The sequence below is a fragment of the Danio rerio genome, chromosome 19, assembly GCF_049306965.1.
Source record: "Danio rerio strain Tuebingen ecotype United States chromosome 19, GRCz12tu, whole genome shotgun sequence".
In the NCBI taxonomy this organism is placed as follows: domain Eukaryota; kingdom Metazoa; phylum Chordata; class Actinopteri; order Cypriniformes; family Danionidae; genus Danio; species Danio rerio.
Genome location: NC_133194.1, coordinates 22,925,680 through 22,939,036, shown reverse-complemented (window position 1 = coordinate 22,939,036; position 13,357 = coordinate 22,925,680). Strand labels below are relative to the sequence as shown.

The following is a 13,357-nucleotide window of genomic DNA, read 5'->3' as shown; positions in this document are numbered from 1 at the left end:
TTGACTGTGACCTTGACCATGCTTCTGGATTTCCCTTGTATTTACTCATTTGCTCCTGTGATTTTCTAAATGAAGCGGCACTTGGATCCACACTTCATGTCACACTGGTTTATAATACACATATACAAAGAAGAAGAAAATATTATGATTTCATGCCCACTTTAAATTCTGTAAATCTGTATGTCTTCAGCAGATTTTGATATAAAAGGCTTTGTTTTGATTTCATTACATAACTAATTTCCTGCCTGGATAATTTATTTATTTATTTATTTATTTTTGTTTTTGCATTCTCATTTTTATTGTTTTACCCTGTCATTGTGACAAAACAGATTAATAGCATCCATGCATCATAAATGGATACAGCAACGTTGCCTTGTAAATGTTTCTCGAAGGACAGATTGCAAGCCTCGTCCCTGAATCTCTAGACAAACACGCACAAGCATTATTAAAAGCTGGCATTTATGAGAAGCTTTCACGTGGCTAGGAGACAGACATTTGGTGCTGAACGACTTTACTGAGACGTGTTCTGCTCACATAAGCAAAAGAAAAGTTAGGAGCTCATTTATAACAACGTACGAGTTGGGAGGTCAGACCCAGAGAGAAATGAAAAAAGGGACAACGAGAGAGAAACAACAGCAGATATAGCAAAGGTTTAAATGGTAGGGTAAAGAATGTTTGAAGAGAGAAAGAAAGAAAGAGCACTCAATGGAAAAAGAGCGATGGTAAAAGTGAAAAAATATAGATGTGGAAAGTAAAGAACAAGAGTAACAATTCATAAGGCATGTGAGTTTCTTTATTCCACTGAACATAAAAGATGTATTAAAGAAGTAAAAAGATCCATTTATCAGCATTCTTCAGCTTCTTTTGTGTTCAGCAGAATAAAGAAACTGGTTTGGAATAGATAACTATGAGTAAATGACAGAATTTTCTTTTCTTTTCTTTTTTTTTGGAACTATACTTTTATGCAGACTTTACTCTTTTTGGTCTTTGAAATAAATACTGATTTATGTCCACATTGTGTACACAACCAGCCAGGGATGGGTAGTATTTATGATATACAAGTATTTCAAACACACCTTTCAAATGCAAAATAGTATTTTGTCATTTGTATTTGATAGGGTTTATGAAAATGGGTTAATATTTTGTATCAAAATACTTTAGTTTCATTTACTGTGCAAGCTTGAGTGCAAAGCCGAGCCCGGCCTGAGCCGGCTAAAATGATAGAAATAAAGCCCGAACTATTCGGGTCCCTTCGGGTTCAGGGAAATATCTTTAACTCTACTCTGCAGTTAAAGAACTCTTGGAAGAGTGAGTGTACTGCACAAATAATAGTAGTTTTAGGTGGATTGCTGATGTAGAGGTCAAGAAAATAAGATAAACAACTTAAAAATAAGTCATACAGTGGCAACACCTACAATACTTCAGTGGCTGTTTCTGATGCCAGTAGCTGATCTGCTTATGCACTGTAGTTAAAGAAGAGAAAAGATGTCCATCTACGAACAGCAAATACTGATAACTTGATTTTTAGAGATATTATGTTTTATGTTGTGCATCAAAGAATACAAGTGCAAATATACATGATTTATGGAAATACTAAAACTGAAGATTTTAATAGTTTTCAGAAATCATGGTTTTACATTAGGTTTGAAGATTTCAATTGCAAAAAAAAAAAATGGAAAAAAAAATTAAATAAAATAAAACTATGTGGGCAAAAAATTTAAATGGTGTCAATTTTACTGGCCACCCAATGGATGGAAACACAATAAAGAGATATAGTACTATGTTCTAAATTATTAACTGTATTAAATGGTTTTTTAGTAATTAATCATCTTTGAGACAGGACTTTCTGTATTAAATTTGTACAAAATTATACTAAAATGAAAAAAACAACAGTTAATGAAAACCATCTCATGTACAGTAATACAGGTTAATGAGTTGGCGGAGAAGCTGACATTGACCCTATTTTAGAAAGGAGGTTAAGTGAAAACTCAGAGTATTTTAACCCTGAAACGAGAGAAACTCTGGGTTTTCCTTTTCAAATTGGCAGGTTTGTCAAACTGGAGAAAGCAGGTTAAGTCAAGCCTGTTTCTGAAAGAGAAATAACTTTAACTCAGAGTCAGTTACCGTGGTACTTGAACTCTGAGTTGATTTACCGTGAGATTTTCGGTTTCAGAATAGCAGATCTGAGTTGGGTCAATTAACTTTGAGTAGACCAACTCAGATTTAAGCTCACACACCGCAACTATAAAAAGGCATTATCAATGGAGCGCAGATGTTATGAGTGACTATGGTAACAAAAAGAGAGATCAACATTTCTTTCTCCAGCTGAACTTGATGTGCTCATGCAAAGTTATAGCAAATATGACCATATATTTTAAAAAGCAACACCACTGCATCAGTGAAACAGCGGCAGTTAGCATGGGAATACAGCTCAAGTTAATGCGTAATTTTCCATCTAAAGTATTTAGAGACAGACAGTAAGAGTTTAGAGAAAAAGATGCATTTTAAATCAGATGACCCAGTGCTGATGTTCTCAATAGCATTGGTAAACAGAATAAATGCTGTGCCATGAAGAGAATAGTTAGTAGGCTATTCCACAGGTTTTTCATGATTTACTGTAGTACCAGTAATTGCACTATGGTATTATGGTAAAAATGGGACATACAGTGGGTTAAACTTTAAAAAGAGCACTACCGCTGCGAAGGGTACCGCCGCCGCACTAAAGGAGTAAGAACGTGTGTTTAGGTACAACCGTTTGTGACTGTTCTGCCAAGGGTCACAAAGGGACAGGATGCAAACAGACAGAAATATATGGCATCTGTAAATACTCTGCAATGTGTACATGAAGATGAAGTAGTGAAACAAAGCATTATAATTCTTCCAATAATCATTAAAAACTTGTTAAGAAGCTTTATTATCATTGTAAATGTGTTAAGTGAAATGAGAATTCATTTAGAAAAGTACAATAAAAGAAATAAAAGACAACTAAAATGAAAGTACAAACAAACAATAAATAAATAAAGCAGTGATTTAGCCTAAACATAGACAGATGAATTTAATTTACATTGCACAGTACTGTGCGTTATACACTATACTGTATAGACAAATGGCAGTGGCCGATTGCACATTACGTACAACTGATTTCATACTTCATATACATCAGTCGTGAACTCAGTCGTGAATTGTTTGGAGTTTACAAATTTAAAATGTTGGTAACACTTTACAATAAGGTTCATTAGTTAATGCATTTACTAATGTGAACTAATCATGAACAACACATGTACAGCATTTATTAATCTTGTTTGAATATTTACTAATGCATTATTAACATCCAAGTCCATGCTTGTTAACATTAGTTAATGCACCATGAGTTAACATGAACTAACAATGAACAACTGTATTTTCATTAACTAAAGTTAACTAACATGAACAAATACAGTAGTAAATGTATTGTTCATCGTTTGTTCATGTTAGAAAAAGCATTAATTAACATTAACTAATCAACCTTATTGTAAAGTGTGACCAAAATGTTTAATATTTCTATTACAAAAACACTTTGTTCTATTTTATAAGACATTGGTTAACCCCTGGCAGCGTCTGGGTTCATTTTACAATGGATTTATGCAATTTTTAAAGCTTCAAAATAAAAACCAACACCATTGTACAACATAAAAAAAAAGTCAGGATAAAATGTAAAACCACACCAACTGTGTTCATTTGACAGACAAAAAGTCATACAGTGAGGATGGTTTGATGGTGAGTAAATCATTGGGTAATTTTCATTTTCGTGTGAACTATTTTTTATGATACAAACAGTAAATACAGGAACTATGTACACAAGACAAAGAGCACAGATTTCAGAATGAACTTATTTAAAGCTAAAGCCAGTGTTTAAGGTGACTTACCCTGGCACCAAGCACAGCTTTAATTTGTGAGGCCAGTGGTGGAAAGAGTATTGAAAAACCTTACTCTAGTAAAAGTACCATTACTTACCCAAAAATTAAGTGGTAGTAGAGTAAAAGTATCTGTTGAGCATATTACTCAAAGTATAAGTAAAAAGTAGTGAGTAGTAGGAGACAAAGTGAGAAAAAAAATCCAGAAAATCACCAATGATTGGTAAATTTCTAAGTAAAATAAGGCTTTGGTCACCTACAAACAAGCAGGATTTCACATACCTGTAATTCCTCTGTCCTCCACTCATTACTACTGTATTTATCACATCCGTTTAAACTTGTTATCAGTATAAAAGACACCTGTCCACAACCTCAAACACTCACACTCTAAACTCCACTATGGCAAAGACCAAAGAGCTGTTAAAAGGCAGTTGTAAACCTGCACAAGCCTGGAAACACAAAATCTGCAATAGGTAAGCAACTCAGTGTAAAGAAATCAACTGTGGGAGCGATTATTAGAAAATGGAAGACATACAAGACCACTGATAATCTCCCTCGATCTGAGGCTCCACACAAGACCTTCCCTGATAGGGTCAAAATGATCCTATGGACTGTGAGCAAAAATCCCAGAACCACTCAGGGGACCAAGTGAATGACCTGAGAAAGAGAGCTGGGACCAAAGTAACAAAGGCTACCATCAGTAACACTGCACACCCAGTGACTCAAATCCTGCAGTGCCAGACGTGTCGCCCTGCTTCAGCCAGTACATGTCAAGGCCCGTCTAGAGAGCATTTGGATGATCCAGAAGAGGATTGGGAGAATGTCATATGAAACCAAAATAGAGCTTTATGATCAACTCAACTTGTGTTTGGAGAAGAAAAAAATGCTGACTTGCATCCAAACAACACAATACCTAGTGTGAAGAATGGGGGTGGAAACATCATGCTTTGCGACTGTCTTTAATTCATCGGGGCCAGGACGACTGATCCATGTAGAGGAAAGAATAAATGGGGCCATGTATTGTGAAAACCTCCTTCCATCAGCAAATGCATTGAAGATGAAACATGGCTGAGTCTTTCAGCAAGACAATAATCCCAAACACACCGCCCAGGCAATAAGAAGTGGCTTCATAAGAAGCCTTTCAATGTCCTACAGTGGCCTAATCAGTCTCCAGATCTCAACCCCATATAAAATCTTTAGAGGTGAGTTGAAAGTCTGTGTTGCCTAAAAAGTCACTGCTCTATAGGAGATCTGCATGGAGGAATGGGCCAAAAATACCAGCAACAGTGAGTGGGAATTTTGTGTGCCAACAAAGAGTGCATTAGAAAGTATTTAAATGATTTTTTTTAATTGACCAAATACTTATTTTCAACCATAAAAATAAAAAAAATCATAAAAAAATAATCCTACAATGTGATTTTTCTGCTCATTTGGTCTCATGGTTATGGTATACCCATGACAAAAATGACAAGATTCTCTCATATTTTTAAGTGGGAGAACATGCGTTTGTGGCTGACTAAATACTGTGTGTGTGTGTGTGTAAGTAAATTTAACATTCTGGAGATTTCAGTGCTCATACAGAAAGCATCCTTCAGCATCCTCCAAAACAGACAACAAAGGTTCTTCTCAGATGAGATATTCAAAAAGGTTTTAACAGTATTATAAACATACAAAGAAAACTCCACGATGGGAGAAAACAAACAATCAATAAAGTAGCAAGGAACAGGGGGGAAAAAAAAAAAGTCTTACTGGATGTAGCTCAGGAGGGCAAGGGATTGCTAGACAAATTCACAAGGTACTGACTCAATCGGAGTGATGAACAAAGAAAAAGTAACAACTTAAATAGACAGGCTGAAACAAGTCACAGGTGATCGAAATTAGGAAAACTAAGGCAGAGGGGGAGCACAGGGACCTCTAGGGGAATGGAGACAAAGTGCAGCATGGTGACAGTTGTTTTGTATGATGCAATTTTTCTACACACAATTTGATTAAATGGGAACCATTGGACTGATTATTCTACTTAGTCAATCAAATATAAAAAAAATATCATTAAAGAATAAAGTTGTGACTAAGAAGGAAAATAGTGGAATAAACGTACCTACAATATTGACCTTATTGTTTAATGCAGAAGTGCGCTTATTTTTATATTGTTTTAAAACTTCTGATTCAGTTACCTATGAGAGAATTGTCTGGGAATAATAAATGGCAAAAAAAAAAGTCAAACTACTTGCTCTACAAACAAGTGTTTGCATGATTATACGTAAAAAGTAGAATAATATAATAAAAAAAATATCAGTTTGCAACATCAAGCTGCAAAACGAATTGTTTAACATCTAAAAATGAATGGAAGTGAATGAGATCGAAAGTCTCGAGCCAAAATGATTCAATTGGTTGCGCCCGCTCATACGCACAGAATAAGGTGAATACAGTACTAAAAAAGTACTTAAGTGAAAGTACACATTTTTAAAACTACTTTGTAAACAACAATTCCTAAGAAAAATGCTCAATAAAAGTCATTTGATTTTTCATTGAGTATTTTATTAAGTATTTACCACTGAGCAAGGGCTACCTAATGTTCACTGTGAATCAAATTAATGTCTGTTTGAATGTGTCCCATGAACACCCACGGGGGACAGTTAAGAAGAGAGATGGTCACAATGCTGCAGACCATTGTTTAATTTCTTTTCTTTCTTTTTTTTTCAGACTGTTTGATTTCCCATTTTGCCCTTACCCTTCCACATATGCATGAGAAAAATATGCTGCTGGTGCAAACAACTAGAAGTTCAAGAAACAACTAGCTGAACGCCTCAAGTGTTCTTCAGACTTCCTGTCTCTCTCTGGTAGTCATTACAAACTGTTTTAGGGAGACTGTCCTGACGTTTTCTGAAATAATGTGCTATTTAATATCAGGCTTCTCTCAGCACTTTCCAGAGTTCTTTTTTAGATTTGTTCATATTTTTCTTTCTTCGCCATGTAGTCACAAACTGCCAATATAATATCTAAACTCAGTCGAGGCCATTTTAACATTGTCTATGTTTTATCAGCTGTTTTTTTTTCAAATGTGAAATAATTTACACACTGAAAAAGAACACCTTACTAATGAGGTGCAGAAGGAATGGAATAATGGATTAAAGCATGACTGTACTTTGAACCATTAACAACACTAATTGTATGAGCTATAGCTACAATAATTTGACAACATACTAGCATGAATATGAGATTCGGACACACAATATAACATACTTGTCAGCAGATGAAATTTTAAACCATTTATTAGAGGTTAATTATCACTTAAATATGGGAAATTGGTGTCAAAAATGTTGTTTAAATAGCAAATCCATTTGTGCTACTTTGTTGACTCTGGTGTGTTAAGGTGCATTGTTGGAGTGTTGCTATTTATTTAGGAACTGAAAAGGCTCTCAAAGCATGCGTCCGTGACCGAAATGCGACCTCCGGTGGACAGTAGCATACTCTAAAATGAGACGCAGATTCAGAGTTCAGAGTCCAGAGAGTTCACATGAGGTGGTTAATAGTTAGCAATTAATATAAATATTATGAGCGTAAACATTAGGTGAGCAGGTTACATTGTAACCCTGTGTTATAATAACATGCTACATAAAGAGATTTGCAGTGATAAGTAATTTGGCTGTTTGCACCAGACGAAACCCGACTGAAATTTAAATGCATAAATTCAGAAGCACAGAATATGCACACACACAAAAAGAATTGTAAGGTTAATAATCTAATTTATAAAAAATGAATCCTCTTTAACATTATTTAATGTACATGCTCACTAGGTGTTGGTTTTGAGTCACAGTTCTAAAGTTCAATTTCAAACGGTTTATTTTATTTTCAGCATCTGAGCTGAATTATCTGCTGCTGCTTTCAGTAGTGTGGCAATAAATGTCATTTAAAATGGCATTCAAGCTCACATTATTAGCATTTAACACTGAATAAAGCACATGAGGAGCACCTGAGGAGATCATTGTAAAAGTTATCTGTTATTCAGATTTAAGAAATAGAAGCTTCTTGAAAAAAAATTCTAAAATTGTATTGCAATTTAAGATGTTGGTTAGAACAAAAACTCCTTTTAATATGGAAAATATTCCTTCTATGGCGTGCTGTTGCTTTTATTTAAAATACAATTTAAATCAGCCTTTAAGCTCGATCATTAGACTCGCTCATTGGTCCTCAATCTGGCAACCTGCGCTTACATTTGTTTTGACCCAGGAATGCAATACCTAGTTCAACTACAGGATGTCAAACTTACATACTGCACCTTAAAGGGGATAGTTCACCAATAAAAGGAAATTGTACTCACTATTTACTCACCCTTTAGTCATTTCAAACATTAGTTATTGAAATAACTTCTTGTTGTGTTCAGCATAAAACAAGTGAAGGGTGAAATGAAAATAGGGAGTACAGTTTAATTTTTGAGTGAACTATCACTTTAAAAACACGTGTAATATAATGTAATGTAATTTGGATTTATATAGCGCATTTATTGTGTTTGGCCATACAATTAAAGCGCTTCACAATACTGAGGGAGAGTCTCTCCACACCACCACCACCAGTGTGCAACATCCACTTGAATGATGCAACGGCAGCCACAGCACAACGCCACCAGTGCGCTCGCCACACACTAGCTAAAGAGGACAATTCAGTGGATGGGGATGATTAGGGGGCCATGATGGGTAAGCGCCGATAGAAGGAATTTGGCCAGCACACCAGTGTTACACCCCTAATCTTTACAAGAAATGCCATGGGATTTTTAATCCAAATCTTCCAACAGCAATCTAGTTTTCACATGTCGTCACCAATCCAGGTACTGACAAGGCATACCAGATAATAAACGTTTACTCCATTATGATTAAACCCTGTATATATTATAATCAACAATATAATATCAACTATAATCCCATATGGCATATCCTGGTATGTTACTGTTTTGGAAGTACACATTGCGATTATGTGGCTAAAACGATTTATTTTGCAGCCCTAGATCCTTGAACAAAAGTGTTTGATGATTGCACTAGAATTCACTTTTCCATTTGGGACAATTTGTTTAGGCAGGTGTGAAGAGATATATCCAACAGCAGACCCGCAGACCCACACACACTTCAGGACACACAATCCCCACCACATGATCTAGGCAGGGGAGAACAATACATGGTTAGTGACAGATTATTAAAATCTTCTCCAAGCTCCACTTTTAGTAGGTTACAACTGCGGTCACTTAGAATGAGCATGCAAATATAGTTTCATTTTTGTTACAATGTACATCAATTAATAGTGTCTGTTTATTACTGTAAGGGGTACAGCTTGTGATTGTTGTAGACATTAATAAAACACAACACCTAGTAAACAATGACATGGCGGCACAAATTCAGTGGCTGAAATGATCAGACCACCATCAGTTTTAGGGTTGAGTAGTTGATGGTATTAATAAAACACAAGTTTAACAAACTATTTCAAAAATATCTCATCATACAGGCAAGGTTATGTTTATTATATTGATCAAAATGAATATAAATAAAAAATTCTAATTTTGCATTTGTAGTAGTCTGTATTTTGTTGATCCATAGCGTACATACAAATCATGTCGGCATTCCTGGGATTTTTAAATTGACAATCTATAGACATTTTCTGGCTGTTCACTAGCTGCCTAGCATCCTCTAGTAACAAACTTCAGCTAGTCCGAAATGCACCTGCCAGAGTTCTTACCAGGTCTAGAAAATAAGATCATTGTCACGATAACCAGCTATCGTTCTCCAGAGATCGCTGGTTCTCACACAATAACCATGGACACCTCAGCCTTTTCCTGGACTACATATTCATACCTGCACTCTGGTCACACTCACACATGCTTCCTCATCTAGACTGATTGCTCGCACCACCTGAGGATTGTCAGAGACTGATTACACACCCTACTTAAGCCACACACTCTCCCATCCAGCTTGCAGAGTCTTGTTTTCTATCAGTGACATTACAACGCGTTTACCTTGTCTTGTTTCCCCATGTTTCTACGTAGCTTTGTATTCCCGTTCTTCCTTCCTTCCTGCCTGCCGCCTGCCTTTTGACCTATTGCCTGTATATTGACTACGATTCTGAACTGCCTGCATATACTTGTTTACACCTGTGTTGACCATTGCTTGCCTGACAAAGAATAAACCTGCATTTGGATCTTACCTTCAGTTGTATGTGTCATTCCCCGAGGTTACAATCATATTACCCCCATTTTATTCTACTTACACTGGCTGCTTGTAAAGTTTCGCATTGAATTTAAAATATTGCTTCTTACCTATAAAGCTTTAAATAATTTAGCTCCTGTTTATTTAACCAACCTTCTGTCTCACTACAATCCAACTCGCTCTTTAGGATCTCAAAACTCAGTGCTTTTGGTAGTACCAAGAATAGCAAAGTCGAGTAAAGGAGGTCAAGCCTTCTCATCTATGGCTCCTAAACTCTGGAATAGCCTTCCGGATAATGTACGAGGCTCAGACACCTGTATCTCTATCCCTATCATCTAAAGACCTATCTCTTTGGTAAAGCATACAAACAATACACCACATAGCGATATAATACATGAATGTGCTCCACCCAGGTTTCTGCATCTCGTTTATATACAATATGATCAGCAGCTACGCTAATTATTCTCTTTATTCTCTATTTCATCCATCCATCGCATTGATGGATTGCTCTTCGGTGTTTAGACTATCAGTAGTGATTATTGAACCACACTGAACTGAGCTAAACTGAACTAAAGTTAAACTCTGAAAACTGAACTACACTGTTTTTATTTAATATGATATTTTATGACTGTAATTGGCTGTGAAGGTCATCAGATCACTGCACAGCGCTTAAATGTTGAAAATTTCAGTAGTGGGACAACACTATTACAGACAACACAAGGGTGTGCTACAGAGGACTGCAAATTTGTATTGCTCACTATGTTACATAGGCTGAAGCAGAAAAGGGTCCCCACTTGTTTTTACCTAGTGCCATGAATTGAAGCCTAGGAGGGCACTTAAGAGTATAACTCTTAAAAAGATTTGTTTGATGTGATTTTGTTTGATGCCTAATATGCTTTTAATTGTTTAAATTAAACTTAACTGAATGGTATTAAAGTGATGTTTATTAAAGTGATTGCAGCAACAGCTGGAGGGTTGTAGTCCACAGCATGTTGTTGTAATGTTTACAGCTTCCAGGTTTCTTCCCACTGCAGCCTCACTTTTGTTTTTTAAAATGGCGGCCGTGTGAAATTGTATAGGCTTCAGTAGGTGGCAGTAATGCTCCTGGAGTTAGTCGGCATTGAAAAAGAAAAAGTAAAAGATGACTGATTCGTCATTAGCCATATATGGTTTGCCCTAGCCTAGATCATGTGGCAGGGATTGTGTGTCCTGAAGCATCGGTGGGTCTGTAGCTGGTTATTATTGGGTGTGAATGCAGTAATCATACTCAAGTGCACACGAAAAGCAAACAAGTGTACTGAGACATGCTTGATGAGGTAGACCCAGTACGCTTTCAAAAGAACACTGAGGCAGTGGTGAAAACATGATCCAAATGCTAAAAGACCTAACAACAAAGTACTGTGTGTTTTTAGACTAAAGTATTTACCACAGTCAGTAATACAGTAATGTATTACAGTAATGCACTGTGTAATATGGGTGCATTGTAATAAAAGCTGCATCTGTGCTTTATTCTCTAATGTGCCATGCATAAAAACTATATATTATACAGTAGGATGACTAAGGATACAGTCAGCCAGCGCAATCGTCTATTCATACTAAGAAACAATATTTTGTCTGCCCGCTTTTCCTGCTCTCTTTTTTTTTTTCCTTTCTAGAGATCCATAGGAATATTTGCACATGTTAATTCTGACAAATTGAAAAGCAGTTTAGGAAATATGATCATTAACACTTCTGGTCAGCAAGTGAAGTGAGCATTGTCTGCATTATTGCTCACTACAACTGGTTCGAAGCAGAGCAATCAGTGTAGTGTGAATAGAAACCAAAAAAAAAAAATTGCTGCAATGTATCATTTGTTACCAATTTTGGGGAAAGTTACTTAGAAAGTAACGCATTACAATATTGAGTTACTCCACAAAAAAATAATGGCGTTAATTAGTTACTTTTCACGGTATGTAATGCATTACATTACTTTTCAGTTATTTTTGCTTTACTTTTTCTGATCTGGCTGAGGATTGAGAATGTTATGATTATCAGCAATCTAGCAGCTGCAGATCGCTAACGGACTACAAATCCACCATTTATGGACTACAATATCCAGTCATGCACCGCTTACACACACTTGTTCCAGTGCTCCTAGTTCCAGTGATTACACACACACACACACACACACAGTCTCAGCTGAAACTCTTGATGTGATTACATGGAATATAAAAACAGCACAAACACAAACAGTGAACATTACGATGTGTTTTCCTTGCCTTGCCTTCCCTGTTTTTTTAAACTTGCTTTGTTTTGTTTGTTTTATTGTTTATCTCTGTCTGCTGCCTGCCTTCTGACCACTCGCCTGTTATTTTGACTACGAATCTGGATTTGCCTGTATACGTTGTCTGTTTGCTTCTGTGTTGACTGTTGCTTGCCTGACCATTCTGCTAAATAAACCTGCGTTTAGATCTGCACCCCTGTTGTCATCGTCACTTCATGTTACAGATATTTTTCAGAACTTGCAGGGGTTTTATTTTCTTTTTCTTTTTTTTAATAGAGGAGCTTTGCATTTAACAGTTAACACGCTGTATAACCTGTGTTTATTTAAAAAAAATAATTAATTTCTTTTTTTTTCTATGTGTTCAAAATAAAAATAATATTCCAATGCAAAAATGTAAGGCTCTGCCATCTTCTTTTATGCCTGTTCCTGCCTTCTCTCATTGCATGAGGGATTCAACTTGACTATGTTCATTTTAACTCAGCAATTTATTTTTTAAAACCAAAGTAACTAAACTAAAAAGTAACTTAAATATTATTACTTAATTCTTTTACGTAATGTTTTACTTGGGTGTCACGGTGGTGCAGTGGGTAGCATAATTGCCTCACAGCAAGAAAGTCGCTGGTTCAAGCCCCGGCTGGGTCAGTTGGCATTTCTGTGTAAGGTTTGCATGTTCTGCCCATGTTTGCATCGGTTTCCCCTGGGTGCTCCGGTTTCCCCCACAAGTACAAAGACATGCGCTATAGTTGAATTGAATAAGCTAAATTGGCCATAGTGTACGTGTGTGAATGCAAGAGTGTCTGGGTGTTTCCCAATGTTGGGTTGTGGCTGGAAGGGCATCCACTGCGTAAAACATATGCTGGATAAATTGGTTCATTCTGCTCTGGCGACCCCTGATTAATAAAGGGACTAAGCCAAAAAGAAAATTAATGAATGTTTGACTTTACTTTTTACTTAGAAAAGTAATATTATTATTTAACTTGCGTTACTTGAAATGTGTTACCCCAACACTG

At 36.2% G+C, this 13,357-nt stretch overlaps 1 protein-coding gene across 13 annotated transcripts in view; it reads right to left on the bottom strand.

Moving 5' to 3' along the window:
• Positions 1-13,357, bottom strand: part of kcnh8 (potassium voltage-gated channel, subfamily H (eag-related), member 8) — a 168,771-nt gene that overhangs the window by 124,870 nt on the left and 30,544 nt on the right. For 5 of the 13 annotated variants that reach the window (XM_073931658.1, XM_073931657.1, XM_073931662.1 and 2 more), the window contains exon 1: positions 5,643-5,707. The exons of the other annotated variants lie outside the window; for them this stretch is intronic. The gene's annotated coding sequence lies outside the window, so the exon portion shown is untranslated. Of the gene's footprint in view, positions 1-5,642; positions 5,708-13,357 lie in introns of those variants that run through there. 13 annotated transcript variants of the gene reach the window in all.